This window comes from Parasteatoda tepidariorum, chromosome 1 (assembly GCF_982258835.1).
Source record: "Parasteatoda tepidariorum strain Cologne lab strain chromosome 1, Ptep-v5.0, whole genome shotgun sequence".
Classification (NCBI taxonomy): domain Eukaryota; kingdom Metazoa; phylum Arthropoda; class Arachnida; order Araneae; family Theridiidae; genus Parasteatoda; species Parasteatoda tepidariorum.
Window position 1 is genome coordinate 70,563,450 of NC_141755.1, and position 14,002 is coordinate 70,577,451.

The 14,002-nt window shown below is 28.1% G+C and overlaps 1 protein-coding gene and 1 long non-coding RNA gene across 7 annotated transcripts in view; one reads left to right on the forward strand and one right to left on the reverse strand.

The window, feature by feature from the left end:
• The window catches only part of LOC107456226 (apoptotic protease-activating factor 1), a 48,195-nt gene extending 36,284 nt beyond the window's left edge, over positions 1 to 11,911 (reverse strand). For 2 of the 6 annotated variants that reach the window (XM_043045939.3, XM_043045944.3), the window contains exon 1: positions 11,683 to 11,904. The gene's annotated coding sequence lies outside the window, so the exon portion shown is untranslated. Of the gene's footprint in view, positions 1 to 777; positions 855 to 1,000; positions 1,087 to 1,886; positions 2,038 to 11,682 lie in introns of those variants that run through there. The other 4 variants (XM_043045940.3, XM_043045942.3, XM_087166139.1 and 1 more) reach the window with 4 other exon arrangements.
• Positions 1,998 to 6,062, forward strand: LOC147816505 (uncharacterized). Its single transcript, XR_015434784.1, has 3 exons — positions 1,998 to 2,387; positions 2,628 to 2,833; positions 5,100 to 6,062. It is a non-coding gene; the product is annotated as an uncharacterized LOC147816505 (long non-coding RNA).
• Positions 11,912 to 14,002: the final 2,091 nt, after the last annotated feature.

Consider the following 14,002-nt stretch of genomic DNA (forward strand, 5'->3'; position numbering starts at 1 on the left):
CATTTGGTCAGCTAAATAGTCTTCAATTTGGCTGAATATGATTATCCAGACAAAATCAATGCTAAGTCAACTTACTAAAGCAGATAATATAATAAATAGGTAAAATTAGACACCTTTCTTAATTCTTATCAGTTTCTTAAAAATAATCTATCTTCACTATTACTGCAAGAAATTTTGTGAACCTTGCTTAAATATTCATGAAAATACGGACATTTTTATAAAAGAAAACTACCTTTTTCCATAGCATTTTATTACGGTAAATTAGACGAACTTTTAGTGTAATTTTTAATTAATAACCAAAATGTCATTTTTTTTAAAAAAAATATTAAAAATTGTGGTCCAGACATTTTGTGAAAGGTCTAGTTTTTGCAAAATTGAGAAAAAACTATTCATAATTTGAGAATATAAAATAAGCGTTAAGTAACATTCTTTCTACCAGGATCCTGCTTTTGTGAAAATAAGGTCCAGTTATAGCAAAAATTGCTAAAAATCTTTTTAAGAAGTTTTTAAATTGTAAATAGATACAAGATTCTGCTCAGCAATTGCTGCTACTAAACTAGAGATACAACACACAAATATTTGGTATTTAGCCTATACTGCTCAACACACAATATTCATTTCGGATGAATAATCGAAATAAAATCACTCACATTTTTAATTAATTTCAATTGACATATTTTAAATAACACAACTTAGTAATGCATCACTTTTTAAGTGTTACGCATTAAGAAAACTTAAACAATTCTTAAATTTATAATATTTTATTTAAAAAATTACCAGAAATGAATTTTTGTTTGCATAATATTCTATTAATTAATTTTATGAATAAATATAAATTGATCCATTATTTATTTACAAAAAAAATGATTTAATATTAATAAGAATGTGCACACGATGTTTGCAAAAGTAGAAATATTTTCTTAGAATACTACATTTGGAATTTAAACTAAGGGAAACTTAACTAAATCAATTGACAAAACAATTATGAAGATAAACAAACTTGTGATGGTCAGATTAAAAAATAAATTATTTTGTGAAGGGTCCGTTTTTATGTTGTAGTTCATTTACGTCGCACTAGAGCTGCACAATGGGCTATTGGTGATGGTCTGGGAAACATCCCTGAGGATGCTCCGAAGACATGCCATCAATGCCACCCCACCGCGGTAGCCCGATGACCTGCACGCGAAGTCGAACACTTTACGGTAGAACAGTTTAACGAGGATCAATACCGCACACCCTCGGTCCCTACGCAGACTGATCCAAGTGGTCACCCACCCGCACACTGACCACAGCCAATGATGCTTGACTTCGGTGATCTGCTGGAAACCGTGTCTTAACGATCAGTCCACTGCGGGACAATTATCAATTATGAAATGATAATTTGTGAAGGGTCCGTTAACGGACCCAAATTTCTTCTAAACAGACTCCTGCTTTCATACTTAGTATAAGTGAATGATGTTAAAAAAAAAAGTTTTTTTTTTTCATAATTTTTAATTGGGTTCAACAATAAATTACAAATGAAAATGAGTGTTTTAGAACATCATATGCCAAGAAAAATTGAAACAAGCTTGTTACTAGTATAAATTACTTTGATTACATGTAATTACAGCATAAAATTTCGTAAACCTCACTTTAATATTCATTGAAATATGAACATTTTTAAAAGAAAAAAATAATTTTTTTTAAAAACATTTTCTTACTTTGACTGTAGAAATTTTAAATAAAATTAGAAAAAATATTTATGAGTAATTTTTAATTAATAACCAAAACGTTTTATTTCCTTATACCATAATATTTTGTTGTACGAACAATCATTACAGTGTATCATCATTTGCCATAAAATTTTATTTTGTAATACAAAATTAAATTTGGGGAAAACCTCTTACCATTCATAGCTCTTTTTCAAAATATTTAAATTAGACTTTTTTCATAAGTTACCATATACAATACAAAACGAAATTATTAAAAAAATTTTTTAATGTTTTCCATGTATGTGCAGTTTATTTTAACGGAGTGTCTATTGCACCGATTATCGGCGCAGTAAAATTCATTTTGCTATCTTACCGATCAAATTTTTAACCAATCATAGAGCGTATCTGTCCACGTGACTCTCCGATTTTTTTTTCAAAAATAATTTATCTCTGTTTATCGTAGTCAAGGCAGCTACAATATTTGTAGCATCTTGATTTTCTTCATATGAAGAATAACAAATAGCCATTCATGAATTTGAAAAAGAAAAAAGGATGATCTTCTGGAAGAGAGAAGCGAAAACTTTACAAAATGCTTCAAAGAAATTTAAAAAATTTGATAAGGCTCCGCTGGAATTGAAATACACATGGTGGAAGAATTCATTTAAAAAAATGTACAGATAACAGTCGCCAATCCAAGTAAGTAAATTTTGTATTGTTTAATTAATTTTTAAAATGTGTTAATTGATTAGCAACATCGTTCCTGATGTCACCATGTCAATAGTCACTATACACCTTGTAAAGAACAATTTAACACTCTTGTTTTATATGTTCTCTGACCTGCTATCTATTATTTTATATTGTGTCTGCAAGCCCTTATAGAGTTTAGTTCATACATTTTTTATACGTAGTTTGTTTAAAAAAAATTTTATTTTCCAGAACCTTTACTCAAAATTGTCCAGCTGCTGTCTCCAGATAAACAATTTTTGCAGATAAAATCAATGAATGAGGATCATGACCATGTCCTCTCCGAATCTTTGTCCCGTTCTTCGCCTAAAGAAAGCCTGATACCTGTTGAGCACCAAGAGAAAGTTCAAAAATATGTGAATCTCCAAGTATCTATATTTCTGTTCCATTTCATATAGGTAAAAATTTTTCCTACATTTACTCTAATTATCTCCATTTTCTATCATAATATTGTTTGTATAGTTAAGAAATTATTTTGTTACTCAGAGTGATTTACACTGACTTATGTGTGAATATTACAATATCTATTTGAACTTATTGTTGTTGCTCAAACTGTTGTTAATGGAGATTTCTGTATCGTGATCTGCGGCAGAGTAATCGCAAAGTCCAGGAAACTTCCGGGCAGTGACCCGCGAGAAACTAAAAGAAATGTCATAGAAAGGGACTGACTCGTAAGGTATAACTTGTAGTTACCCCTAGGCAATTATCTACATATATTTTTTAAAAAATTTGCAAGTTTAAAATCTGTTTGGCACCTTGGCAATTGTAGTTGCTTCGCCAGATCACAATACGAAATATCCCCTGTTTTTTTACCTTGCCATAATGTCAAATGTATTTTAGTTATATATAAGAGCATAGTAAATTTTCATATGCAGTCCTTGCTTTAAATTTTATGTATCCATAAAATATGGTTAGGAGCAAAGACACATAGAAAATTCAAATTCTGAATTTGTTTTTGGCCAAGTAAAATAAGTTTTGAGGCAAATTTAATGTTTGTGTTCTAAAAATAAATTCAATGAAATACTTGTAAGTAAAGCAAGTACATTGACTTTAGTTATGCAAACTGTTATAACAATATAATTTTCTTAATAATTTAATGCATGACCCTTATAATAGTATTATATTAGTAAACAATTTGTTTCCGATTGAGGAAGAATATATTCGGAGTGTTATTATCATAAATAGTGATTTTGTGCTGACATATAATATAATTCATATTTCTTTAAATATCTTTATTCACTTTAAATTATGACATAGTATTTTTTATGATAATGATCTTTTTTTATAAGTTTTACTGTGTAAATATTTTTATTTAAATAGTATTGTAAAAGCTTAAAAATAGAAATAAATCCAAAAAGTTAATATAAAATGCATATAACAAAATTAAAAGGAGTTTAAATAACGCATCATCACCAACTCACTAATACATATACAGTGATACCTCGAGATACGAGTTTAATTCATTCCCTAACCTTGCTCGTATCTCAAAGCAATTTTGCCCATTGAAATGCCATTAATCCGTTCCGTCCCCAAAAATGCTACCCTCAATTGTTTTTGAATAAGAAAAATGTATTTATAAATGACAAATACTATATAAAAACATAATAAAAGAGAATGTAAAGCAGAAAAAACTGCTTTTATAAAGTGTACATGCATATTTGTATTTTGGTTACTTAAATGCAACTTACACACAACTTAAATGCTACTATATGCTTAATTTTAGTCACTGCTTTTCTCTTCACTGGTCTTTGCTTTTTTAGCCAGATTTAAAAACTGTCCAAGGAGGTTTGTTTCTTCCTTTTCAGAATGCTGGAGAAATGAGTTTGGCAAGTCTCATTAAATAGCTCCGATGTACTACCAGTTTCAACTTTTTCAGGGTGTTTCTTTTCCACGAACTGTGAAATTCTCTTCCACATTCCCAAGAATTCTTTTATCTCATTTGTAGAGATAACCTCCTCCACCTCTGGTTCTTCCTCGAATCCAATTTCTTGCAGTACACCCGAATGCTCACCCATCACCAGGTCCATGGATTTTCTCAGAGGCACAATCTCCTCCTCCGCTGGCACTTCGAGTTCGAATCCTTCAAAGCTACGGACTTAGCCGACAGCACAATTTTCGGCTATAGACTTCGAGGCTCGGTGGGTGAACGGGAGCATTGTCGAGGACGAGAAGGGCTTGCAAGGCCATTCCTCGTATCTCAAATAACTCGTATGTAAGGGCATTCGTATCTCAAGGTACCACTGTATTTGAATCTTTTTTATTGTTAAAGACACAATTTTTAACTCTAACATTATAAAATATAAATGCAACAATAATGTGAAAGGAACAAGTATATTAATCTTGCATTAAAACAATTTCAATTTGGTCAGATTTATTATTTTCCCTTCCTTAGCTTTTCTAACTGCACAATTTAGCAAATGAGATTACAATACACAATTTAGCAATTCTTTCTAAAATTAAAAAAAAATTTCCTTTTTTTTTTGTTTTGTTTTGCATATTTAAAAAAAAAATCACTCATTAAATGGCCCAAAAATTAATTCTATTATTTATGTCGGGTTCCCATCGTCCTTAAAAACTACTTTATTTTTATTTTAGCAATTTTTATCTTCTGCAATGATTTCTTTTATCTAGCTTTTTTTTCCTTAAAATAATTTATATTTTTAGGTTTAACGACAAAAGTTGTTGGTTTGAAGAGGAAGAAAGGTAATAGGCCCACTCCTTTTACAAGAAAAGCAGTTTTGGAGGGAAAAAAATATGCTTATGAACTGCTTTGTAGATGAAGAGACATTATCGAAGACCATAAATAAAGGCATTTTGAAAAAGCTGCTATAGAATGTGGTATAGAGAAGGTTTCTTCTTGTATGGAATCATGTGTTGAAATTAATGAAGTGAAGCTGTTCTTTACTTCTGATGGGTGGCTATTGGTTAAAAATGTGATTTTACAAAATCGAGAATGATGACATGGGAATGTTATTCATGCAAACAAGATTGCGGTATGGTGATACTATTTTGTGCGACTCTTATTCGCAGTGGTATCACTATTCAAAACTATCACTATTATCACTCCAGAGCAAAAGTATTGTTCAAAATCTAAACTTTTTAGACTTTTTTTTTTTAGCTTATTTTGATTTTCTTCCTGTGAGATATATTTTGAATAGATATTTGTCATGTGTAAGCCAATTTTGAATAAATATTTGTCATGTGTAAGCCAACTTTATATTTTTTTTAATTCTGAAACAAACTTTATTTCTTAATTAGTAATTTTTATTGCTTTTTTTTTAAAAAAAAATATTTGTTTAACCATTTTCAAATTTCAAGTAAATGTCCACATAAAAACTCATCATTTACCTTTCATTATTAATTTCTGATGGACTTCAATGACATAAATTTTCCCACCAAGTTGTTAAATAATTAAGTTTCTAGGTATAGGTGTTACCTATTTTGATAGAATAGTACTTTACTTTCAATAAATTTGCATTCAGTATGTTCCTTTTAACTGTAATTTATGTAGTATATGTTTCTTTCAACTTTGTGATTGCTTGCTTCTAATCCTAATTGTATAAATTTATATTTAGTTTTTTAAATCTGCTACATTTTTGTCCAATAAAAGTTTAGTTTCTTCCTGCATTTGTGTTTGATGAAATTTTGATAATATACAAGGTTTTGTATTTATAGAAATGTTTCGAGAATAAATTTTTAAAAAATCTACTCCTTTCTTTCCTACACTTAATCTTTAAATATTGATTATAAAATTCCTATTTATCAACTTCCTCTGTTTTATGAAGATTTTACTTTGAAAATTATCTTTTATATTTGATTCTTAATTTAAATAAGTGGAACTTAAAAAATTTTAACCTCCACAACATATGTATAATATCAAACATATATAGTACCAAACATGGTATTACTTTGATACAGGCACTGAAAAAATTAAATCGTATTTAATTAATTTTAAATCTTAAATGACAATACAAATAAATCTGAGTTACTTAAGATTCCAGCAGTTTATCTTCACACAATTTTATTTTTTAACTTATTTTTGTGTCTACTCCAGGTTAGTGAAAGGACATTTTATACTATGTCCCAGGTTCAAAAAACAAGTGCTTTAAATTTCTCAAGAAATACTTAAAGGATTATTTTGTAACTTTGAAGATGTTTAGTTTTTTGCGCATCAGACACAGATCTATAGCAATTCAGTTGAAATTTGAGACTTCTACCCGTAAGGCAGAAAAAATTCTAAGTTTATTTACAATAATTCTCTTAAGTGGTAAAGTGACAAATTTAGCTTTCAGTGGTCCAAAAGTAATCGTAACTTGTTTTGTCAATAGGCAGGGCTGATTACGCTCTGGAAAAATCCCGAATTTTTCGCTAACAGTGATCCTAAGATCGAAGGTTCAGACGTTTCAAAAAATCATTGATCACAGAAGTTTCTGGAAATCAAATTTTCAAAGGCGAAACTTAAAAACACAGTTTACTTTATTTGTTTGTAAGGGAGAGCCAGATACTTTATAAGCTTATATTCCTGATAAATATTTATTTTTTATTAGTAAATGGTTATTATAATCATAAACTCAAGCAAAACATACAGTAAAACCTTTTTTTGTGCGTTGGATAGGGACCGCATAAAAGAAATCATACAAAAAAAATTATAAGTTATTACGTATAACAAACAACTTTGTACGATATAGTACCCAAAAAAAAAAATTATGCGGTGCTTAGGGACCGCATAAAAAAAGTTGGACTTAAAAAAATACATCAATGATTTATGAGAGAATGCTTTCAATTAAATTAGACCTAAAGAAATTTTAAAAATAATTAATTCTTCATTGTCCATGTACATGGAGAAGTTTTCAAATTATGCCTTAAATAGTTTGCTGCTACTCGTCGTAAGCAAAACGCGCATCTTCTGAAATGGTTAACAATAGCTTGAAGATAGGATTTCAATTGATTTGTTTCTTAGTACCATAAAATCGGTGATCAGTTTTATGACGACGGTCGACTGGTCAATTGCTTGTAAACCTCATGAAGTGTAACTTTAAACACCAAATTGTATCTCAAAAATTTCAGAGTGACCCTCGTATGTACGTAACTGACTCTGCCTTATCAAGAGATTGTTTAAAATAAATGAACAGAGCATCGCGAAGTCCAGATACATCGTTGTCAAGGAGAAACCACGTAATCAGAGTTCGTCCACAACATGTATATGTACATTGATAGGAAAAATTAAACTGGCGCTAACGCCGCTAAGATTCATATACCGCATAAAAATAAATCGCACAAAACCAAAATCGCATAAATAAGGACCGCACAGAAACAGGATTTACTGTATTTGTAAATTTTAATTACTTCTCCTGGTCATCATAGGTATGTATAAAATTTTAAATATATTCTAAGTAAACTAAGAAATATTGAAAAAAAAGGAAAAATCTGAAATAGACTAAAATTATGGAAGAAAAAAAACTTAACGCTTTTTTTTTTTTTTTGCATCCTGACTGAATTAGGAAGTAATATGACCCTTCATCCATTAGTTACATATGTAGTTTTAGTTTAACACAAAAGAGAAATTCTTGGAAATTGATCATGATCCGATCTAACTGTACAAACAAGTACGCTTTTAAAACATTGCCCCTGTCCCTGAAACTGATATGCCTTCAACCATCAAGATTAGAAGCAAAGCTATTTTAAACTGAAAATATTTTGCCATAGTAAAAACGAATTGACTATCCTTTAATGGCAGAAAGGGATGTTTGTCCTGAAATGTATCGTAACATACATTTCATTCGTTTTTCAGCCTGGAATGTACAATGCGCAACAAAAGGAAAAAAACAACGAACTGGACCACCCTGAATAACTTTTGATTTGATGATAAGATGTCTAGGACTTGCAAGTCTGTACTAAAATTAGCACATTTGAGGTCACCATGGTGACCTCAAATGTGCTAATTTTAGTACAGACGATATTTTAAGTGCCAAAATTAAATAGAAATCGCACTTTCTTCCAATAAGCATACCATTTCTGACGGATTTGGATTTCTAGACCCCAAAATATACGGGTAGCAGCAGTCCATGAAATATGGCGGTCAAGAAAGTGTTCCAAAGTTTGGACCTCTTAATGTTAATTTTACTTTACGCAATGTGTTACATCAAAATTTTTTAAGCGAATCGAAGAAAATTTTCACACACTTATAAAATTCATTTATCCAAAAATAATTTTTAGTAAACTTTCATTATTTTTTATTATTTTATTCAATTTTGGTAAAAAAAACTTTTGAAAAGTTATCAAGTTTTTTTGCATCAGTTTTTAAATAATATAATTTTACATGGCAAAATACAAAATTTGAGCGAAATCAGTCGAATAGTCTCTTAGAAATTGAATTTCAAAAGGGCTAGATATTTAAACTTCGATCTCTCAGGAACTATTCGATCGATTTCGCTCAAATTTTGTCTTGTAAAATTATAATTTTTAAAATGGGTGCAAAGAATTGTATACCTACTTTTAAAAAGTTTTTCAACCATTATTGAATAAAATAATGAAAGTTCACTAAAAATTAATTTTTTGCATAGAATTATCTAATTTGCTTTAAAAGTTCTCGAGATGTAGCGAAATACACAAAATAGTAAGATTTATTACATTAACTTCTCCTGGCTATAAATTGTTGCCGCTTCCACCTATATTTAGGGGGTTCGTAAATCTGTCTGTAGCCTTCCAAAAATGGTATATGTTTATTCAGAGAAAGTACTTTTTTTTTGTCTGACTTCTTCGTAACTTAAAATATCGTCGACTCTTATTAATTAGCATATTTGTGGTCACCCATCTCTTGAACCATTAAGATTGAGCCCTAAGCGTGAAGGTCTCTGATCATTAGATCAAAAGTTATTTAGAGTGCCCTTAAGGATAAATTGAGGTATTTTTCAAAGGTAAAAATGAAATTAATATTTAAATATGTCATTAGGTTGAAAAGGGTTCAAATGAATATCTCAAAATTTACCTCAAATATACCTCCAGAGGTATATGTAACAACCTGAGGTGTTTCATCTTACATTTGAGGAGAGATAGATATTTACTACTTTAAGGTGTTTCTTTTCCAACCTTAGGTTATTACTTATCAACCTGAAATATAATTCTTTACACCTAGCTATGGAACTATTTGTTCAACAACCTTAGGTGCTTCATTTTAACACTTCGAGTTATTCTGGAGCTGCCTAAAGTGTATTTTTTGACAATTGTAAAGGTAATATTTCATTAACGTGAAGTGTTCGCTGCTCTACTCATTACAGATATATCGAGCCTAAAATAGCTATTTTTAACGCAAGTAAGTAAGAATGTTGGGCCCAAGCATTATAAATGTGAATGCACACTTTAAATATTGCCAATGATTTCCCCATCATTTTAAATTTAAAAACATTAATCTGAAGACAAAATGTTGAGTGTAGATATAGATTCCTAAAACACGGTTTCAAAGTATCTGTCTTTGGATGGAGCTCCCACTCTGCATTTTTGCATTATAAAACCAAGTGAGAGGTTTTCTTGGACGATGGGTTGGATTTTGTCATTGGAATCCGTCATTCACTAAGAATTTTGGAATTAAATGACTAAGCAAAATTAATTACTTTTGATAGTTAAATAAGACAAAAATTAAATTTTTTTGCCATTAAATCCTCGTTATTGGATACATAATTTATTGAAAAAAGTTATTTAATCTTCATTTAATTTATAAGTCAACCACCGAAAATAAATTACATAAAATATATTTGATCAATATGAAGTTAATAACATTAATAATTTATAAGGCAAAATGTTTTCTCTCGCAGTCCCAACAATTCTCTACAAAAATAAATAACTATTAATATTAATATGTTATGTTCAAATGCTAGATGTATTATAAAAAGCTGTATCGCAAAACATATTTTCATATATTTTAATGGTATACCATTAATTCCTCTGTCACTTTATGTAGTGTATTATTATTATTATAAAAACAGTTGAATTTAAATTATAATTATGAAATATTATTATTAAAAAATATTTTTCAACCAGACAATTAAGTTTAATATAATTTATTTAAATAACCGTAATAGCTATCTCCCCTAAAACTGTCTCAAAAAATTTATAAATTAAAAGAAAAATAATAATTTAGAAAATTTTGGTACCCTTTGAAATAAATGATAAATAAAAAATAGATATACTTCACCAGAAAAAAAAGTAGGAAAAGACACCTTTATTTGTACTTTAGTAAAAACTTTATTTAAATTATTAATTAAAATATAAATTAGTCGAAAGAAACAATTAATATATTTAAATAAATCCAATATAATGTTAATAAATAATTTAGTTTTTAAAAATTCTATGAAAAATTTTATACGCTTTAAGGAAAAAAGAAATAATGTTCTTTTATTTTTAAATTTTTTGTTGTTGGTGAAACAATGACAACCCATCAAACAATGACAACCCATTACCAATTTCACATACACAGGTAGAAAAGCATAACTTATAGCTATTGTACCTATGAATTAGTTTCTGTAAAGTGGCGCTGTTGTCAACGTCGGCGCGATAGCTCTGAGGCTATCTTACCGATAGTCGGTGTAATAGACACTGCCTTATTTTAAATGCTCATATCATGCTTGCACAATTTTTAACATGTTTCTTTCAAAGTTTTAAATTATATGTTTATTATTAATTAAAAATAACTCTAAAAGTTTTATTCAATTCTATTGAATATTTCAACTATTATAGTAAAAAACGTAAGGCAAACAATTTAGTTATTTTTATTAAAATGTCCACATTTTCATGAATATTTACGCTAAATTTACGAGATTTTGTGCAGTAACGGCATATAAAAACACAAAGTAATTGATACAAGTTACAAGATTATTACTATTTTTGTCGGTATAGAGTTCAAAAATATAATTTTCGTTTGGAATTTATTGCAAATTCCTCAAATCTTTAAACTTTATTGAAACTTCAACGAATGAGAAATTGCATGACCTGAATACATCTAAAATTGTAAAATAATTATTGAAGTATTTTTTGAGAAATATGAAAAAAATACCAAAAACTGAAAGTATCTCTTCTATTATTGTACAGTAGTATACATAAAGCGAAACAGCTCATTCTTTTTTACAATCTGATATATATATATATATTAATCAATATAAGATAACATAACCAAGCGAACGTAATAAGCTAACAAGTTTTCTTAAGACAAAGGGATATTTATTGTAATTGTTACATCTTCATTTTGTCATACCTGAGCAAATCGAAATAATAGCTTTTTGAAAGTCTAACAGATCTAAATATATAACTTCAGTCAGGATCTAGAATTCAGCCAATTTTAAAGTAACATTTTTTAAAACAAGTTTAGAAATTCCATAGCATTCAAAAACAAGAGTGATTAGCGATATGAATAGCTAATTCAAAATATGACACACTCGATAACCCTACAAATCTACACACTACGGCGCAAGACCATAGCCACCGAGAGTCAAGGCCTCTCAGTAGATTTGTGACGTCATCCTCTGAGGGGCTAGTGAAGCATAAGGTAACGCGGTATTCAGATTTGTATTAAGAGAAAACTAAAGTAAATACTTCAAACTTTTGAGCCACGTAATATATTTTTGCTTTAGTTAATTTAATAGCACTTAAAAAAAATGTAAGTGGTGAATTTTTAGCTTTTTAAGATATGTTTAAAGTTATAATTCTATAAAATGAACATGTAGGACTTCTTGATGCTTTTCAATAGAAATGAATGAATAGAAATGAAATTTAATAAGAAATCTTATACTTTTAATTTTAAAATCTTGATTCCTTATAACTATTTTTAATATCAAAAGAATAAACCTTATTTAAGTGTATAATTTATTATTTTCTAATGTGTAATTATACATTAGATTTAATCATATTTGAAAATAAGAAATGATACATTTTAGTCATGAAACGGATGCGAGACAAATAAAAATATGTTATATCATGGCAGAAAAGAGACAAATAAAGAAATAATAGTTTTATTGGCACATTTATAAAATTTTTTATTTTACATACACTCTTCCAGACTTATAAAATAAACATAAAAATGGGAATAAAATGAGAATAGTACATATAATCTGGAGCAAACTCAAAATTTATTTATCCATAAGATTGCAAAAATCTAAATTTAAATTTTATTTTATTAATTTATTTTTTTTTAAAAAAAAAAAAGAATGTTTTATGTTTAGTTTTAGTATAGATCATTATATGGTAGTTCAAAAAATTAAAAGGAAAATAATAACATAATAATTTAATAATATTTTTTTTGTTGCCAGATTTGTACAAAAATATATTACAAGGAGGAAATATTGATTGGATAATTATAGGGAAAAATAACATATTCTAAGAAAATAGAGAAGATTCTTTAATATGGACGAACTACATTGAATATTAATTAAAAAGTTGTCTCCTTATTATTTTTCAAAATATACACACTCGCAAGTAATGGCAGATTTTTAGGTTGGTTAGCTTCGTGGAAAAAATTCAAATGTCCGGGTTATATATATGTAATTAATATTTACCAAAATTTATACTAACTTTATACGTAAATTTATCAAAACATAATATATTTGAAGAAGAAAATTTTTTTTAGCATTTTTATGCATATCTTTATTGAATATTAGTCTTACTTCAAAGCACCTAGTTTTCTCTTTTTCTGTTTTTCAGCAATTTTTGATTGTTTGTTTATTTCGTGTTTATCATTCTTTTCTCTGCAATAATTGTTTAAAAATATATTTGTTGAAGACCACAAAAACCGAAAAAAAATATACATACATATATATATCGAATGCACGCATGTAACATGCTTTGAAAGGTTTAATAATTTTCAAAACGCCCTATTTTATAAAGTAAATTAGGCTGATACTAAAAAAAAACTATTACCTTAACAGAACTAGGATTCAAATAACATGCAAACACCAAAAAAGCATGTACGTGAAAAAGTTTTCGTTTTTGCTTTAAAAATTACAGTCTTTTTGTCAAAAAATGCACATTAATTTATAAAAATTGTAGTCAAAGATAAATATTTTTCAGAGTGTTATTTGAAAATTTTATTCAAGCAATAACTTATTTTTCAACACTTTTGGCAATCTTTGGGTAATGTGACGCATTAAAATTAAATTACAATATTTAATAACAAATTATAAAATAGTAAAAAAAAAATATGTAAGGCAACAGCATAAGATAACACGAAAACAATTCATAACATATTTAGCATGAACATACAAAACTTAAAATGGCTAACAATGAATTAAATTCCTTTTTTATTAATATAATCTAATGTATCGGAGTTTTTTTGCCTTCAAGTATGAATATTTATGAAATTTTACTCATATGATCGTAAGCTATCGTTAAGAATAAATAAGCTTCAAATGCCAATCCACATTGTTATGAATTTTTCTTTATTTTAAAAGTATAACTAAAGCTTTTTTGCTATTTTTTTTAAATAATACAAATGTTAACTCTTAATGACATCTTATATTTGTTTATATATACATTTAAATACGACAAATGATGTTTAAATTTGTTTTATTTCACGTCTAAGA